General features: G+C 45.5%; 1 protein-coding gene across 3 annotated transcripts in view; it reads right to left on the bottom strand.

The window, feature by feature from the left end:
* The window catches only part of NCOA7 (nuclear receptor coactivator 7), a 1,085,323-nt gene that overhangs the window by 792,897 nt on the left and 275,697 nt on the right, over positions 1–16,729 (bottom strand). The window lies entirely within an intron of this gene.

The following is a 16,729-nucleotide window of genomic DNA, read 5'->3' as shown; positions in this document are numbered from 1 at the left end:
CTCTAATTTCATGGAAGTCTATCAAGATAAACAAGGAACACATATGTAACATGTTTTGACTTGAGGGCTGCGTTTGATCTAGCCCCCAGCCACAGGCTGTAGCACACCATCAAGTCAAAGGGTGTCCAACCAAATATACTGACAAACATAATAAGGCTCTATGAACACAATTATGCACAAGTGCGTTAGGGCAGGCCGGAAGGGAGGGCGTACTGACAGTATATGCATCCACAGTGGTTTACGCCAAGGTTGTGTTTCAGCTACCACTCTGTTCTCTATATATTAATGATGTTATCGACTACCTAAATTACTGCGTCCGTGACTACTGGATGGCAAATCAATCCCAGCAATCCTCTTTGCTGCTATTACTCTGTTGATATTGAGAACACCTGTGGGCTTGTAAATTGGTTAAATAAGCTTGCACATTTCACTGACTTGCGGGGTTTAGAAATAAACATCTCAAAGACCAGATATATGTCCCTTAATCTGCATAAGGGCTCGTCTGAAGATGGAGGATACTTTCTTGGATACTGTCAACAAATTTGTCTATTTGGACACTAAGTTTAACAACTCACTATCCTGGAACCCCCATATTCAGAAGAGCAAAATAGGACTGATTCACACAGCTGTAGCTGTCTACGAAATGTAGAGAGCAACAACATCCAAATCTGTGTCACCAAACCTTCAGGTTTCTAGTGCCAGAGGCCAAACAGCAGCATTTTATAGAGTAGAAATCTGGAGAACGGCCAATGTTAAAGTACTGCCATTGTTTGTTCGTTATTGAACCTGCTCCAAAGCACTCCTATATTACCACTGTTTTTGACAGTGATGTCAAGATAATTGAACACCTTGCCACGCTCAGGCCTTCTGGCTGACACTGCGGTCAACAACTGAGATAGTCCCATACAGAAATGGCCTATTAGTAAATTTGAGTTTAGATCGGACTTCTACTCTACCGTGGTTATGCCATATGAATATTGGGAAAATGTCACACAAACATGAAAAGTGGTAGTCTTTCTGACAAATGTCTGAACTACACGCCTGCTTTCTCCTCCAAATCTTATATGGATGACATTTTACCACATCAGGCCAAACTTTTGTACATCAAATTTAGATTAGGAGTTTTATTTGTAAACAGTTTTATGTGAAAAAGGAATCCCAGCTCAGTTGATAACAGTCTCTGTAAAATGCGGAATAATGCAGTTGAAAATGCAGAACATGTTTTATTTTTCTGCCTTGCTTATAAACTTGCAAGGAGAAAATGGATTTGATCATTATGCCTCAATCAAGGCATTAGACACTATCCAATTGTACTAGGAGTTTTTAAATCCAAAACAAGTACACTCATTGTTTTTGCTATGAGTACATTTTATATCCTGTAAGGCTCCAAAGGAAGCGGCTCGGGCTCTTATTTAAAATAGTGCTAATATTAATTTCTCTGCCTACACTATGACCTGTTATGAAATCCCTGTATATATATTTCCAATTGTATGTGTTTTATGGGGAATATCCCCGAAGTAAACATTATTGAGACTACGAAAAACTCTACTTAGTGCTGTAGCGATACACAGCAGCCAGCTAATGCAAACTGAGCAGGCACTGTCTTTTTCTCGTCTATTTCCATCACACTGTTCATTGCAAAGACAGGATAAAGGCTTGAATCTTACCTCTCGAACAACACCAAACTGCTTCCCACATTAGCCTCTTCACAAATACAGCACCCTTCCACATAAGCACTCTCCCATGGTGTGGCACACTATCCATCCAATAATGCGTTTCAGAACCTTACAATGGAGTATGAAGCACTATATAAATGGAATTACAATTACTAGTATAACACTTGCTTCAAGGGTCTTCTCTTCAGGAATCTAGGGCCTGGCTCCCCATGTTCCCTCATACACTCTGGGGTTTTGGGATGCCTGCACGTGTTCCCCGTCACAATGTGGATTGCATCAATATATATGGGCTTACTTTGTCTCTCTGTTTGTTTCGAATGGTCTAAGATTATATCAGCCTGATTGTTGTTACATGTGTCCATCCCCTTCTTGAATGCAATGCCCTCAATCAGCTGGGCTTGCAGATTGTAGCAGATCTGTGCTTGTCCCAAGCTGGATCTCGTTTGCTGGGTCACACAGGCTATGTTTTTAGATCTCGCCTAACGTTGCAGCACATGCGCTTCTCGCTTTGCGAGGCATTCTGTATTAGGGTATTTTTAGAAGTGGTGTGGATGCCTCTCCCATATTTTTCATTGGCTGGCATCATCTTCCAAGTTAAATGCTGACTTCCGATTGATAATGAGGCTTCTTAGTCCACCTTGTTACCGCCCTGCCTCCTTTTGGGACCGCCCATCAGGACCGGATTGTTTACTTGCGGCGTTACACGGTCTCCATAAGTCGTTAGGCACTCTTTTTTTTTGTTGTTATTTGCAGCGCGGTCCTCTTTCACTTTAGGGACAACGCTTGTTTATTTAATTGATTTGCCGCACGGGCCACTTTCAGTTTTGTAGCCTTGCTTGTTTATTTATTCAATTAATTTGGAGCGCGGTCAGCTGACTTTAGTGGCTGCGCTTGGTTTATTTACTTGTTTGCTTACTGGGCCGGTTTCCATTACTGCAGTAGCTATTTGTTATTGCGTCACTCCCTCTATCTCTCAATCTACGTGAGTTTTGATGTACCACAGACTGCACTTTTTTCCAATCTCCCTAAAAAGCCTGTGCCAAGGGCGCATTCCGGGGCTGTGAGCAGGCTATGGGTGTCTCTAATGTTCTTTCTCTGCATATGGTGTTGCAGTCCATCCCGGAATGCCCACGTGTTGCAATGTCAACTATTGATCCCTTCCCTTAGCCCAACGCAGTTCAACATCTACATGGCTCCGCTTGCCCGCGTTGCCCGACTACACAATCTCAACATCATCTCCTATGCAGATGACACCGAGCTGATCCTCTCCCTCACAAAGGACCCCCACATCGCCAAGACTAACCTCTACGAAGGAATGAAGGCTGTCGCAGAATAGACGAGGAACAGCCAACTGAAGCTGAACTCGGACAAAACGGAGGTCATCATCCTTGGACGGACCCACCCCCTCGGCTTGGGACGACTTCTGGTGGCCGGCCCCACTGGGAACAGCTCCAATGCCCACCGACCACGCACGCAACCTAGGGGTCATCCTCGACTCCACCCTCTCCATGACTAAGCAGGCCAACGCCGTCTCTTCATCCTCCTTCAACACCCTCCGCATGGTCCGCAAGATCTACAAGTGGATCCCCACCAAAGCAGGAAGAACAGTCACTCAGGCCCTTGTCAGCAGCAGGATGGACTACGGAAATGCCCTCTACGCAGGATCACCGGCCAAACTCTTGAAACAGCTTCAACGCATTCAGAGCACCTTGGCACGCCTGATCCTCAACATCCCCTGCCACAGCCACATCACACCCCACCTAAAAGACCTACACAGGCTCCCCGTTAACAAGAGGATAACCTTCAAGCTCCTCACCCACGCACACAAGGCACTCCACAACACCGGACCAGCGTACCTCAACAGACAACTAAGCCTCTACACCCTCACCCGCCAGCTCCGCTCCTCCAACCTCGCCACAGTTCCCCGCATCCGAAGAGCAACCTCCGGCGGCAGATCGTTCTCCCACCTCGCCGCCAAGACCTGGAACACCCTCCCCATCCACCTGCGGCAGACCCAAGACCTGATGACCTTCAGAGCAGTAGCAGCATGCCCCACCCCCCAGCGCCTTGAGACCCTCACGGGTATGTAGTGCGCTCTACAAGTGCCATGATTGATTGATTGAACAAACCAGACTGCATGTTAATGCTGGGGAACATTTGGGCAGACTAGGTTACATGAGAGCTCTGGCCCTGATGTCGCTTCCGCTCTGCTCCCCAACTACACGATAATTAGGAAGGATCGTGGTGCCAAAACAGGAGGTGGCATTGCGATCATTTTTAATAACTCATATACCTGTAAATAGGAGGACTTACCCTTTAAGGGTTGCGAGGCCAGCTCATTCAAACTCTCCCTTACACCCCAATTTACATTCCCTGGGATCTTGATCTACCGCCCACCTGGGCCAGTAGGGCCATGGGCTACCCCCTTTGTTGGACGCTGCCAACTTTACTATTTTGGGAGACTTGAATATTCACTTCGATGACCCAACATGCACAACGAGCACATCTCTGATGGCTGATCTGGCAGCTATGAATATCCTGCTCCGCAACTCCGGTCCCACCCACATGGCGGGCCATCTATTGGACCCTATTTTCTCAAAAATATCTAATATTTCATGCCAGGCAGCTCTCCCAGTACTTTAGTCCGATCATTTCTTAGTCGGGTTCGGGGTGAGGCAGGATCTGCAGTGTGCTAACATGCCCATCTTAGCCACCAAGTTGAGGTCTAGAAACTGAAAGAAACTTGACTTTAACCAACACCTCTTTAATAACATTCCTGCCATTACTTCAGTCAATCTAGCAGACTCAGACACCATCCATACCTGGATTTTAACATCCATTGATACAGGTCTCCCATCATCCATTAAAAAAGTGAACAATCACCGACCCCCTGCCCCTTGGTTCTCTGAGAGGTTAGAAACAGAGAAAACCAAATGTAAAGCACTAGAAAGACGTTGGAGGAAGGACTTTGCACCCAAATCCAAACTTGCATACAAATTAGCAAAAAAAGACTTCAATTCCCTCTGCAACGCTGCCCGAGCTGAATATGTGAGTAACACCATTACGTTGGCACAAATCAGCTCCAAGACCCTGTTTAAATTAGTCAAATATCTTTCGGGCGCAGGTTGGCAATCCATCCCTCCTGTGATCACCGAAGTTCAATGTGAGGATTTAGCCAAGTGCTTCATCGATAAAGTGGAGAAAATCTACTCAGCACTGAACGTAGTGACAACCACTGTGGTACAGCAAACTAAGAAATTTCCCCCCCACATCGGGTAGCTCTGCTTTACTGGCTAACCAGACTGCTGCACCTTCCAACACTTTAGAAAATTGGCTGCTTCTGGATACCATCTCCTTCAAACGTATCTTAAACAGCCTTAAATCCGGCTCTCCTAGAGATCCTCTTCCCATCACCATACTTCAGAAGCTTGAGCCATCATCACTAAAGCTAATCATGGAGTTGCTCAATGCATCCCTGCAGACATTTCATCTGAATGGAAACATGCCATGGTTCTCCCACTCCTGAAAAAAGCCAATGCTGATCCGGCGGAACCATCCAATTTCCACCCTGTCTCTCTACTCCCAGCTTTTTCCAAAATACTAGAAAAACACATTAACTAGCAATTGACGCATTTTTTTGACTTTCAATTTTTTTTACATGCATCACAGGCTGGTTTCAGGGCAGGTTTCGCTACGGAAACCACTCTTTTGGGAGTTATGGAAATATTGCGCCATCGTCTTGATATGGGTAAAACTGTGGCACTCATACTGCTTGATTTGAGTGCCGCTTTCGACACTGTCACATACCGCCCTACTAAAAGGTTTACAATCTCTGGGCGTTGTCGGGGCAGCATTCAAATGGCTCACTGATTTCCTCACTGACCGTACTTGTCAGGGCTTTTCTCCGTCAACCAGTTCCAAGTTCCATTTTTGTGAAAAATAAAGATCTCTGGGGCCCTGAGCACTGGCCTCCTCAAATGGGTGCTTTCCCCCAACCTGCGCAACAGGTCCACAATCTCGGCATAATCATGGACGACCAGCTGTCAATGAAGCAGCAAGCAGTCAAGGTCGCCTCGACCTGCTTTACAATCCTGAAGTGGCTAAAAAAAATCCTGTGGATGTTGCCTGGTCCCACGCAAAAAACTGTGGTCCAGGCTCTTATTACTTCCAGGCTGGACTATGGCAACGTCCTGTATTTGGGAGCCAATAAGGAGGTGATTCGTAAACTTCAGGTAGTGCAGAACTCGACGACCAGGTTACTCTGCCAAGTTTTCTAGAAGGGCCTTCATCTTAGGCTCAATCTACGACCTTCACTGGCTTAAGGTGGAGAATCGCATTAAATTCAAGGCCCTGAGCTATATTCATTAAATCAAATCTGTTATAGCACCACAGTAACTGAACGCCTTAGTCCATCCCTACCTTCCACCGGGCCTCCTTCACTCTTCTACTCAGGCCAAATTTTCGGTTTCTAGGACCAGACTGTCACGCATGGGCGGCCGGTCTTACTCTTGCCTGGGTCCTTCTCTGTGGAACTCACTCCCTACGTCACTTCGGAATGAAACCATCTATACGAATTTCCGCAAATGCTTAAAAACGTGGTTATTTAATAAAATGTCTCCTTGCACTTGCCTGTGTCTGATGGCGCAGGGAAACCTCCGGTTAGCTGTGCGCAGTATACATTAATAATATTAATAATAATAATAATAACATTAAAGTTTATGTGCCCTTTCATGGTCGCCTCCTACGATGCCTGAAGGGCACTAGTGTGTTGAGTTTGGAAGAGCCAGGTGGCTGCATGTCCCTGACAAACCCTTAAAGTTTGAGCACTAATGATGGGTGGGGTGACGAAAGAACGGTTGGATTTGTGTTTTCAATAAAAACTGTCCCTTCTCATAAAGTCTAGGTTACAGTGATGGGTGTGGTGGCAAGCGGGGCTCTTTGCAAGATACCAGAATGTTTGGGTTAGGAAGGTCCCTTGTTTGATATTTCTCAGGCCCATCGAAGAAAAGTCTCACTTCGTACCATGTGCAGCTAACAGACAGACCAAAAAGTGGTCACAAATTGTGCACCAGCTTTTTGCGACCTATGTACTAATTGGTCACAAAATCTCCAGTCACAGAGCACTGCCGAACCGTCTGCCGTCCGGCTTGCAAGGAATAGCAGACCACTCTACCTGTATTAGCATTCCCAAACGGGAAACAAGTTTTTTTGTTTTAATGCAACTGTTGTTCTTTAAAGGAACTAGTGCAGCTTTAACAGCAAAAAAAAAGGTTTCAGTTGCCAAACACCCAACGAGATTTATAGAGGGAGAAGGTGTCCCAAGGTTGCAGACACCTTTCCCTTTTTAGGCTGAGCCTGGGCAGCAGATGCGCTGCTGCAAGGCATGCTGTATTAGAGTATGGACTTGAAGCACCGCCCACTCCCTGCCCATATTTTTAATGGGCTTGTGTCAAAGTCCTTCGTAAACGCTGGCTTCCAATTCGTTATTAGGCTTGTTAGTCCCTCCTTGGTACCGCCTTGTCTGCATTTGTTACCTATGGACCTTTTACTTGTCTTGTTACACAGTCTGCTTTATCTTGGCTGTGAGCACTCTTTTGTTTAATGATTTGCCCCTATTCCGCCCACTACATCATAGCACGCCGCCCACTTTTATTTTATTTCCTAATGGTGGTCTGCTTTAACTATAGTGGCCGTGTTTATTTATTTCATTTAGCAGCCCGGTCCGCTTTACGGATAGCGGCCGCCCTCATTTATTTATTTTTGTTTGTTTACTAGCACCCATTCAGCGCTTTCACATTCATGGACGCCGCGCCCCTTTCTTTAGACAAGCCACCTCTAAAGAAAGGTGCGCGGCCGCTATTAAAGTGAAAGCGAGGCATGGGCGCTTTTACAAAAAAAATCTGTTTGTCAAACAGATGCTTTTTTTTGTCAAAGCGCCCCATGCCGTGGGTTCACTTTAATGTCTGCTACGCCCCTTTCTTTAGATGTGGCATGTCTAAAGAAAGAGGCGCGGCCTCCATGAATGTGAAAGCGCTGCATGGGTGCTGGTAAACAAATATTTGCAATGCAATAGGCCTCGCGAATTTCGAGAGTTAAAGCTATTACATTGCCAATAGCTCAAACTCTCATACATGTTAGACCTATTGCTTTCCAAATGCTTGTTGTCTGGGTTGTGGGGTTTAACTTGGGTATGTTTTTAAACATTATCTTGAAGAGATGTGAAAAAATAAAGGTTATGCTTCATTGGAGACGCACTACTGCTCAAGCTCACTCAAGTTACGTTTTAACACAGGACACTCTGCAACATCCAGGATCAGCAACTTCCCTGTTGACAAGTTCCACCTGCGTTTTTAAGGTTTAAAACAGTTCTGATGTCTATGTCTGTCATTACCTGCTCTAACATAATTCTGGCTTTGGGTGGCTCAGCTGGTTCAGTCAAGGTCTGCCAATGTGTACAAGGATTGCCTCATGAATACGACTGATGCAGAAATAATCAACAGGTTCAACAAAGCTGCTGTATCTGCCAAGAACTGGACACTAGTCTTCTGTAGCACAACCATCGAGAATGTAACATATTACGCCCACTAATATACGGTTTTATGTAGTATTTAATCAAATGGAAGATAACATTACCAAAATAACCAGATACCTATGGCCAGTAACATCTAAGACTGTATTTTATTATATTGCAGCACTTAAATAGCACTATTTTTGCATTATGGTGTGAGTAACTGCAGCGGGATCGCTGCCATCAGAGCTGCTCAGAATAGTCGGAACACAGCCAACCGTAAGATGGTGGATGCCACAGAAGCAGCCGGCCATGCTTGGGCCTTCTTGTCCTGGGGCCATTGTCTCCCTCAAATGCAGCCTCGCTTTCCACTTACCATCCCCGAAGGTAAACAACAACCTGCGCTCCTGTTCCCCTGCCTGCACAATCTCGTGGAGGCCACTTACTGCTGGCGGGCACCAATGCGGGCACAGAGGCCATCACAAAGGTGGTGGGAACCGACTCGCTGGAGCAGGGCTCTCAATATACTGCCTGGTGGAAGAACTCTGGGGTTGCCCTGCCAGCGAGTAAAGGCGGAGGCTCACAGGTAATCTCATGAGGCAACCACTTAAACAAAAAATAAAGTCCATAAAAAGTGCGCTGATGGAATCCACATCCCTTTAAAGAACAGGAGCTATATCCGTCAGATTCCTAGGACGTAGGTTTTGTTAAGTAACAATAAAATTAGAAAAAAAGAACCTATGGCACAATATTTCAAATAAAATATAACAGCAAGCAAAAAGATAAAACAGATATGAAATCCGTCCAATGCAGCACATGATAATAGGTCGACACAAGCTAGTTGGTATTATGTTTTATATAGCATATATAATAAGGTCAGGTAGATCCAGAAATATAAAGTACACAGCTCAAAAATAAAAAAATTCCCAAGGCGTTGCAAACTCAAATAAAGGTACATCAAAATACGTTGATTTACTATCCATAAGGTCACAACGAACATCGTTCCAAGAGGCTATGGCAGATGTGCTTCATATTAGACTTCTAGTACCTTGTACAGTAAGAAGCCATGATCCTCAATTGAATCAGGTGGGAATGAAATAGTAGAATGGCAAATTCTGGAACTGAAAGTGACTTGGCAAAGACCCTGCAAATCGAAGAGCAAAACGAACAGGAGATTGATCCTGATGAAATAATAGGCTCATTCGAACAAACAGAAGAGGAAGGCCACCAGAAACGGACTCTCACACAAAACAGTGGCCTCCTGAAACTTCTAAAGAGCATATTCACAGTTCTAGTGCTCTGAAACATGATCAGGTTCTCTCTAAAAACATGTCAGTGTCACCCCAGCAATACTCAAAACAGCAGAATCGTAATGGACAACAAGGTCTCCAAAACCTTGAGTAGGATGGGGCCCAAGGTCTGAAAATCATTTGACCATAAAAACTGAAATGACATCCATATTGTTCGGGAGCCCAAACAATGCAGCTTGAGGAAAAGGCACTTGAAAATCAAATACATCAGAGCAAAGTGGTATACAATATAAAGGAACATCTTCTATCACCGACAGGAATGAAAGTACAACAACAGATCATTGGACATCGCTGCTAGAAATGTTCCAAGCAACAATAGACGCCTCAAATGAAAATTCCCAAAAATTGGAAGCCCAAGTGGATTTATTAAACTTGTGGATACACTGCAATGTGAAAATTAGGCCTCTCTGCAGGTGGCAGAATCAGGGCACTGTGTGTTTTTAAAATACCCCTCACACACTATGAATCCCATAGTGTCATTCTCCCATCATTGGGGTCTTCCCGTCTCTCTACGGGGCGGGGCGTGCTTCGACCTACGAGTGACGCAGGAGCACTTATATTTTTGACAATAGGCTATGTGATGTGATGAGGATAGTGATATGTGTTAGGGAGTGTAGGGACCTAGTTACGTGAATGGTAGTGTAAAAAAAGGTAAAAATTCCCTGGCTAGTCGAAAAAATTAACTTTAATGGCTTCGCAAGCTGGGAACATTAAAAAGGGGGTTAGTAAGTAGAATTACAAGTGTGGTCTACTTTGTCGACATGACATGTTTCATAGGCAGACCCCTCCTGCCTACTCATCAGGACCTCTGTTGATCCCTACAAAAATACTCAATTCTAAACTAAATGTTAAATGCCTATGGTCCTAAAACTTAACAGCAAAAATCGGCTGCTAGGTTTTGCCTCGGGGCTTGAGTTGGCCCTTAGTGAGGCATTATCATGAAAAATGACCTAATATGGTCTCTGTGGAAAGAAAAGAAAAGAAAAGGAGAAAAGGGTACATGGTTGTAGAATTACAATATGTAAAGCACAATTCATACATGGCTCATTTTTGCGTGAGTCACAATGTGGCTTAGTATCCCAAAGTATTCTCAACATTAATTAAGTATATGACCCGATGAATTGCCATTCGCCATCGTGGCCAAAGGGTATGAACCCTTGGAAAACTTCAACACAAAGCGTGATACACACTTCAAACACAAACACATATTCACAATCCAAAACAACCCATCTGGTGGTGGGTTTTTAAACAAGCAAGGGTGTGGACCTCCTTGCAGTTCCAGGACAAGTGTCTAGTCAAGAAAAAACGTCTCACTAGCGGCGTGACATCAAAACATCCACTCATCATACTGATAAATGGGTCATTATCACACATGCCGGTTGATGTATTATTCGTGAATAAAACGGAAAATGATGGCTTAATGCCTCCCAGACATCAACCTATCAAGCTCCCAAATGCGTCATGGTCAAACATGCTGGTTGAAATAATGATCATGAAAACGAGCGACAGCAAATGATAGCAAGTGCCTCCAAATGTGCAAGCATGCTACAATTGATACACACATTTGAAGCGTGGTGATAGGGCCTCATGAGCCTGCGTCTTAGGGTGATTAGTTGACTGGTTACTATGGAGGAAAGTTTAAACATAGTCCCTCATGCTGTTTTTGGGCGGCAGAATCTCATTGTCAGAGACGCACCCCTCCGCTATCACAAGACCAAGTTTATAAAGACCCATGGTCAGGGTCTCACTGGCTGACACCAAACTTGAAAACTCACTCTTCAAGAAACACGGCGCTAGATGTATGGAATAAGCATACTCCAGCTTTATTTTCTGCACTGTGGAGATAGGAGCAAGGTCATTACCGGAGTAGACTCTTTTACTGACTCAAAGGTCACATCACACCATGCCAGTGATGGCAGTGAAAACAGGCCGTGTGGATGTGTAAAATCTTATCAGCAAGAACAGATATCAAGAGCAGCGTCTGATCAAGCAGTACCAACTGAGTTTCCGCCAACTGTGTGTCCCAGCAGTAAAAGCCAATTTAAGGGCTGGCAAACAAGACTGTACTTTGTAAGATCTTTATATGGACGTAGCGTCAGTCAACAAGTACAGTTTACAGTTTGGCAGTAAATGTAAGCTTGTTGCAGATAGTTTGGAGGGCATGAGCCCTGCAAGACAAGTCGAACAATAATAGTGCAGTTCTGTGGTATCTATTTTTTGCACGGTTGCCAAATGTTCAGTGTCGTTCAGTGCAATGTCTGACACGCAAGACGTACTGTGTGAAGCAGTCGGACTGAAAACAAAAGTAGGCCCGAGTACCAAAATAAAGATGGCCCCCATTGGAGAACCAGATAGCTAAAAATGTGGCTCACATTTGCAAAAACTTGTAAACACATGCGGCATGGGTAGTTTGCAAGGTATGAGAGACTGCATGCATGTATGCCTGCTGTAGACAATTACAGTGATAATGTCAGGGAAGTCAACAGTAACAAGCATTGGCAAAGCCAATAGGATTTGCCTTTGCAAAATCTATTGGTTTTGTCAATATGTTTTTATGACATGTTGAACAGCGGCGCTAGCTAGTGTACAACATGGCTTGAAGTTGAAAATAAAATCCCCTATGACGCAGCTAGCGTTGACCGTGTCATAGTGCTTTTTCAGGTCTCGCTAGAGCCAGTGCATGCGCTGATCTGGTGAGACATTTAGTTAGTGGCATTTCAAAGTGCTACCACCAGCTTTGCTTGGCCATCAGTTTGCAGCCACGTGCGCAGTCGCCATATGGCCATTCAGAAGCACTTTTACAACAGCTCCTGGAGATCGTGAAACTGACGCGGCCGCGCGATCAGGATCAGTTTCACTTACACGGCTGTGCGGCCAATGCTTCTTTAGTCGGGGCATGTGGACGACAACCGAGGCACTGACAGCATCCGGGTAAGACACCGCAGACCCTCGCTCCCCCCACTCCCCCTCCAGTGTCCTGTGGTGCCCAGGGCCTGTGATTTCTCATTTTAATGCATGTTTGTCGGTACTTGCCCTTTTCATCAAAAAGTGAAGCCCTTTGCTTCACATACAGAGCTTTGACCCAAACAGGACCCCATAAACTTGGGCGTGTGGTCAGCCCATGTTGTCCATCTAAGCCTTAGAAAGATTAGCTTGAGTACTTGGGTTTAATTGTGTTAGATTGAGCCCGATCCTTTAGATAGTTTGTCCCTAACAACTCAAGCCCTGGTTATTTTACCTGCCCACTAAGCTTTGGTGTGAGGGTCTTCTTCGTTATCATTTGGAGGCCCTATTTGGACAACCACACTGTTTACAAATTGTTGAAATTGAAATAAACTCTGTCAATCAGGAACCAGATTGTTGTGTGATATTTAGGTGCATTCACGCAGATCTAGGCTTCAGGATGGTCTGCATGAAAATATCAAACTATAGATCCTGAAACCCTTTCGAGTAAAATTCAACTTTGACTCTATATCCCAGACAACGTTCAGTGTGTTGTGTTTTGTGAATATTGACAAACTGCCAGGTCGCACTCACCCTCGACTCGCTGTGCCGGACTCACTGCATGACCGGAGCACGTGGTGACGGTGTCCACGGTGAGCCCTGGGTGCTTCCAGGCCCATCAAGAATGGGACTGGAACATACTCCGTTAGCACCTTTGTTTGCTGTTTAGTCCCAGAACCAATGCCACGGTTTCTTTTTGCTCAGAAAAGTCCACTCGATATGCTGAAAACCTTTTCTGTGCCCAGAGATGATGTATTCAATTATATGCACTGAACATATTGGGGTGCGGTTATTTTAATATTTATTGTGAAAAATTCCTGTTGTGTTTTAAATGTCTTTAATGATTAGTTTTTGTATTGCATGCTTTTATGATTTATTTAAATCTAATAAAGCCTGTTTGGCTGACAGTTATGTATGTCCATGCTTTAGTCCTGTCAGTGCTCATTGCTAATTTTCTGTCCTCATTTTCAGCATCAGCTGCCTCTCTTTCATTGCTAAACCTCTTCAGCCCCCGGTGCTGCCTTCCCTTTCTTGCCGAAAAAAGCTTGATCCACCCACTGGTACATTCAAACCACAGCCTTCACAACACACATCATGAGGTATAATGTGTTAAAGCGTACACAGTTAGTCTCCAAAGGCGTTCTTTGCTCCTAATAACTTAAGTCAGACAGCAATACTTGAGCGCTGACACTTGCCTTTACAATACTACTAAAGATTTTTCCTTTGATCCTTTTGATTCTCTGCGAGACAACTTGGTGACATCTTGGTTCTCTTCACAAAGAACACCCTACCATATATAGCCTTGCTGTAAATCAGTAGCATCGGAGGGACAACAAGAAATCATTGGCAGGAGCCCAGCCAAGTGGGTTTAATGCCATCTTTCTGCATCAGCTTTGCTTTCTGCCAGGGCCTTGCTCAATCAGCCACAAAGGCTTTTAAGACATAATGGACTGACCGCTATATCTAATGACCGCACTGATGCTGCTGGGCCTTTCCAGCTTCTCACCTCTGATGTAAGGGCATATAGAATAAGCCATGCAACCACCACTGCCCAGATATGCTCCTGTGGAAGAGAAGGGTTAGTTGTGAGGAGGCCAATGATTGCAGCTCGAGACGTGGACTATCTAAAAGTACACTTTTTGATGGAGTATCACCAGGGGCCACAGGGCATCTCCACCAGTAAAATTATATGTGTCTTTTGTACTGGGTACAGAAAGTAATTCTCATTTCAGTTCGGAGTCTTAGGGCGGTAACATTTATTTGTAATTAAAACAAACAGGGAGGGGAGGAGCCTAGCCTGCAACCACGATGGCCGCCTAGACTCTCGGCTCCGCCGACCTTCTCGCTTTCCTCCAGCATCCTGCAATCTATCCTGCACTTGAGCCAAGTTTTTGGAACGGGGATGCGATTCCGATCCCAATGGTGTGTTTCCCGGCTTGTTACTAATACTTTTCTGTTCCTTTTCCGTCCTTTTTCCGCTGTGAGTTTTGTTGGCAGTCAGCGCGGGGATACACAGTTGTGCAGCCATGCGCTTTATAAATGTTTATTATTATTATTATTATTATTACCGGTGGTGAAACGTCCTCGCTTCTTCCCCGTCCCTTAATGGCTGTGAGACCGGGTCTTTGTGTGTGAGGGACGGCCAGCCCCAGCCACAACAACAGCGGCCATCGAAGACGGGGCGGAGTCGATCGGCCGGAAAGAGACTGTCGCGCTGCGCTTCCCGCTGCAGCGATTCATTCCGCCCTGCGATTTTGCACGCTTGGAAATATTGCAATTGAGGGAATTACATTGTATCTTTTCCCCGCTTGTGGACGGCCCGGACAGTTCCTTTGTCTTTCCCTGCGCTGTGGTGGGAGCCATTTTGTGCATCGCGCATTCGGTGCTTGGAACTGGAGACCCTGGACCGCGACTGAGAGTCCAGGTAATTGCCGACATTGTATCAGCGCTGTGTGTGGTGACGCAATGCAGTCTGCTGCCCCTGTGCCTCCAGCTCGGCTGTACTTTGCAGAGTGTCGGCGGGGTGATCTGCTGGTAGCATGGGATGATGACGACCGGCTTCAAGAGCTGCTACACGCCCGTGAGCCTCGGGTGAAGAGAAATGCTGCATCCTCTCTTCCTGAGGCACCGCTGGGGATCTGCGATATTCTGGGCGCTCTAGGTGCTATACGAGCTGCCCTTCATGATAATGCCCAGGATCTGGGGAGCCGGTTAGATGCTATTGCTCCTGATGTGCCCTCGACTGGCCGTGGTTGTCCTCAAGTGCGGGGCACTGCGCCACACCCTGCACCCGACCGCAGTGAACTGCCTACCCAGGTACATACGGAGGCGTTGGAAGACCGAGATTTTGATTCCGCCACGGTGCTGACCGCAATGGTCCGAAAGAGGTCTGGTGTTCGTGGACTCGTGCAATGGTTGGGGAATCGTCCCCGGACGCCATGTCCGGCAACTCCTCTGTGGTCTGATGGCGTGACTCTTCATCCTTTCTTGGAGCCGGTGTTATCGTACTGGCCCGCTGCCTTTGGGGGATTACTGCTTTGCGTTGATCTTTTTTGTATCGTCATTGAACACGCAGCGTTGGTCTGGGTAGACTTTGGTGGACAGCTTCCTATTCTGTTATGGCCATCCCGGTCGCCTCTTTCATCCACGATGGCGGCTGGACAGCTGGACTCCGTCGATGCACTTGATCGCAGGGGGCAAGGCTGAGGACGTTTTCTGGATTGCTGATGCTCACATTGCTGGGACTATGAGGGACAAGCGGGACATTAACTGAGTTGAACGTTGGTATCTCATCGGTTGCGGGGTCGGCGGCTGAGAATATACATGTTGGTTGTCTTCCTCCTCCATCTTTTCTTCTTTCTTCTCTTCTTCTCTAACTATATTTCGGGTTTCCTATTAGGGCGACGGGCACACTGCTGGGGGGATAGGCCATGGCCTTCTGCAGGGGTGCGGGGTGGGGGGTGGGGGGCTGGGTACTGTGTATCTTCTTGTTTATTCTTGATTCTATGGCCCTTTCCTTTGCACTTTTCTGTTTTCTTCTTCGGGAATTCTATGGCGTATTCAGTTCTTGTGGGGTGGGGCACTGATTTGTTCTGCATGGAGACTGCGCTTATGGCTGTTCAGTATTGCTTATTTTGCCCCTACTCCCACTTTAACTGTCCAGTTGATCGCCTCTGTACGATTTGATAATTGGCTGTAGACTTTGAAAAGATTGCTCGCTATTGCTCCTGTTCCTTAGAATCCCAAAAGAAAAAAGAAACCTCATCCATCCTGGTATTTGATAATTCAAACATTATCCTGAGCTACAATGGGGCAATTTGGGGATGTAATGACGTATGTTTTTGATCTGGGCGCTTTGCTTGCCCGCGATTGTATTGCTTTAAGTATAATAAAGGTTTACCAAAAATAAAAAAAATAAAAAAAAAAAAAACAAACAGGGAGGGATTGTTGAAATATGTACGGTCATTATAGATATGTTGCATACATGAAAATGTTTTATTTCTGCCCAAAAGCAGAGCCTTCAGTCATGACAAATATGGGTTTCTCACTTTTCAACACTTGATGGAAATCTTAATGGCCAACAGGGTGGGAAGGTTTGCACTCCTATAAAGAAGGGTAAATGAAAAGTTTACCACTACCAATACTGTCAAGGGCATACTACCAGAATACAGCTTGGCAGAGAATATCTTTCAGCACTTGCACTCCATTTTTTAGGTGTCCTACCCCCTACG

The sequence above is a fragment of the Lissotriton vulgaris genome, chromosome 6 (genome assembly GCF_964263255.1).
Source record: "Lissotriton vulgaris chromosome 6, aLisVul1.2, whole genome shotgun sequence".
NCBI lineage: Eukaryota > Metazoa > Chordata > Amphibia > Caudata > Salamandridae > Lissotriton > Lissotriton vulgaris.
This window is presented reverse-complemented; position numbering and strand designations above follow the sequence as displayed.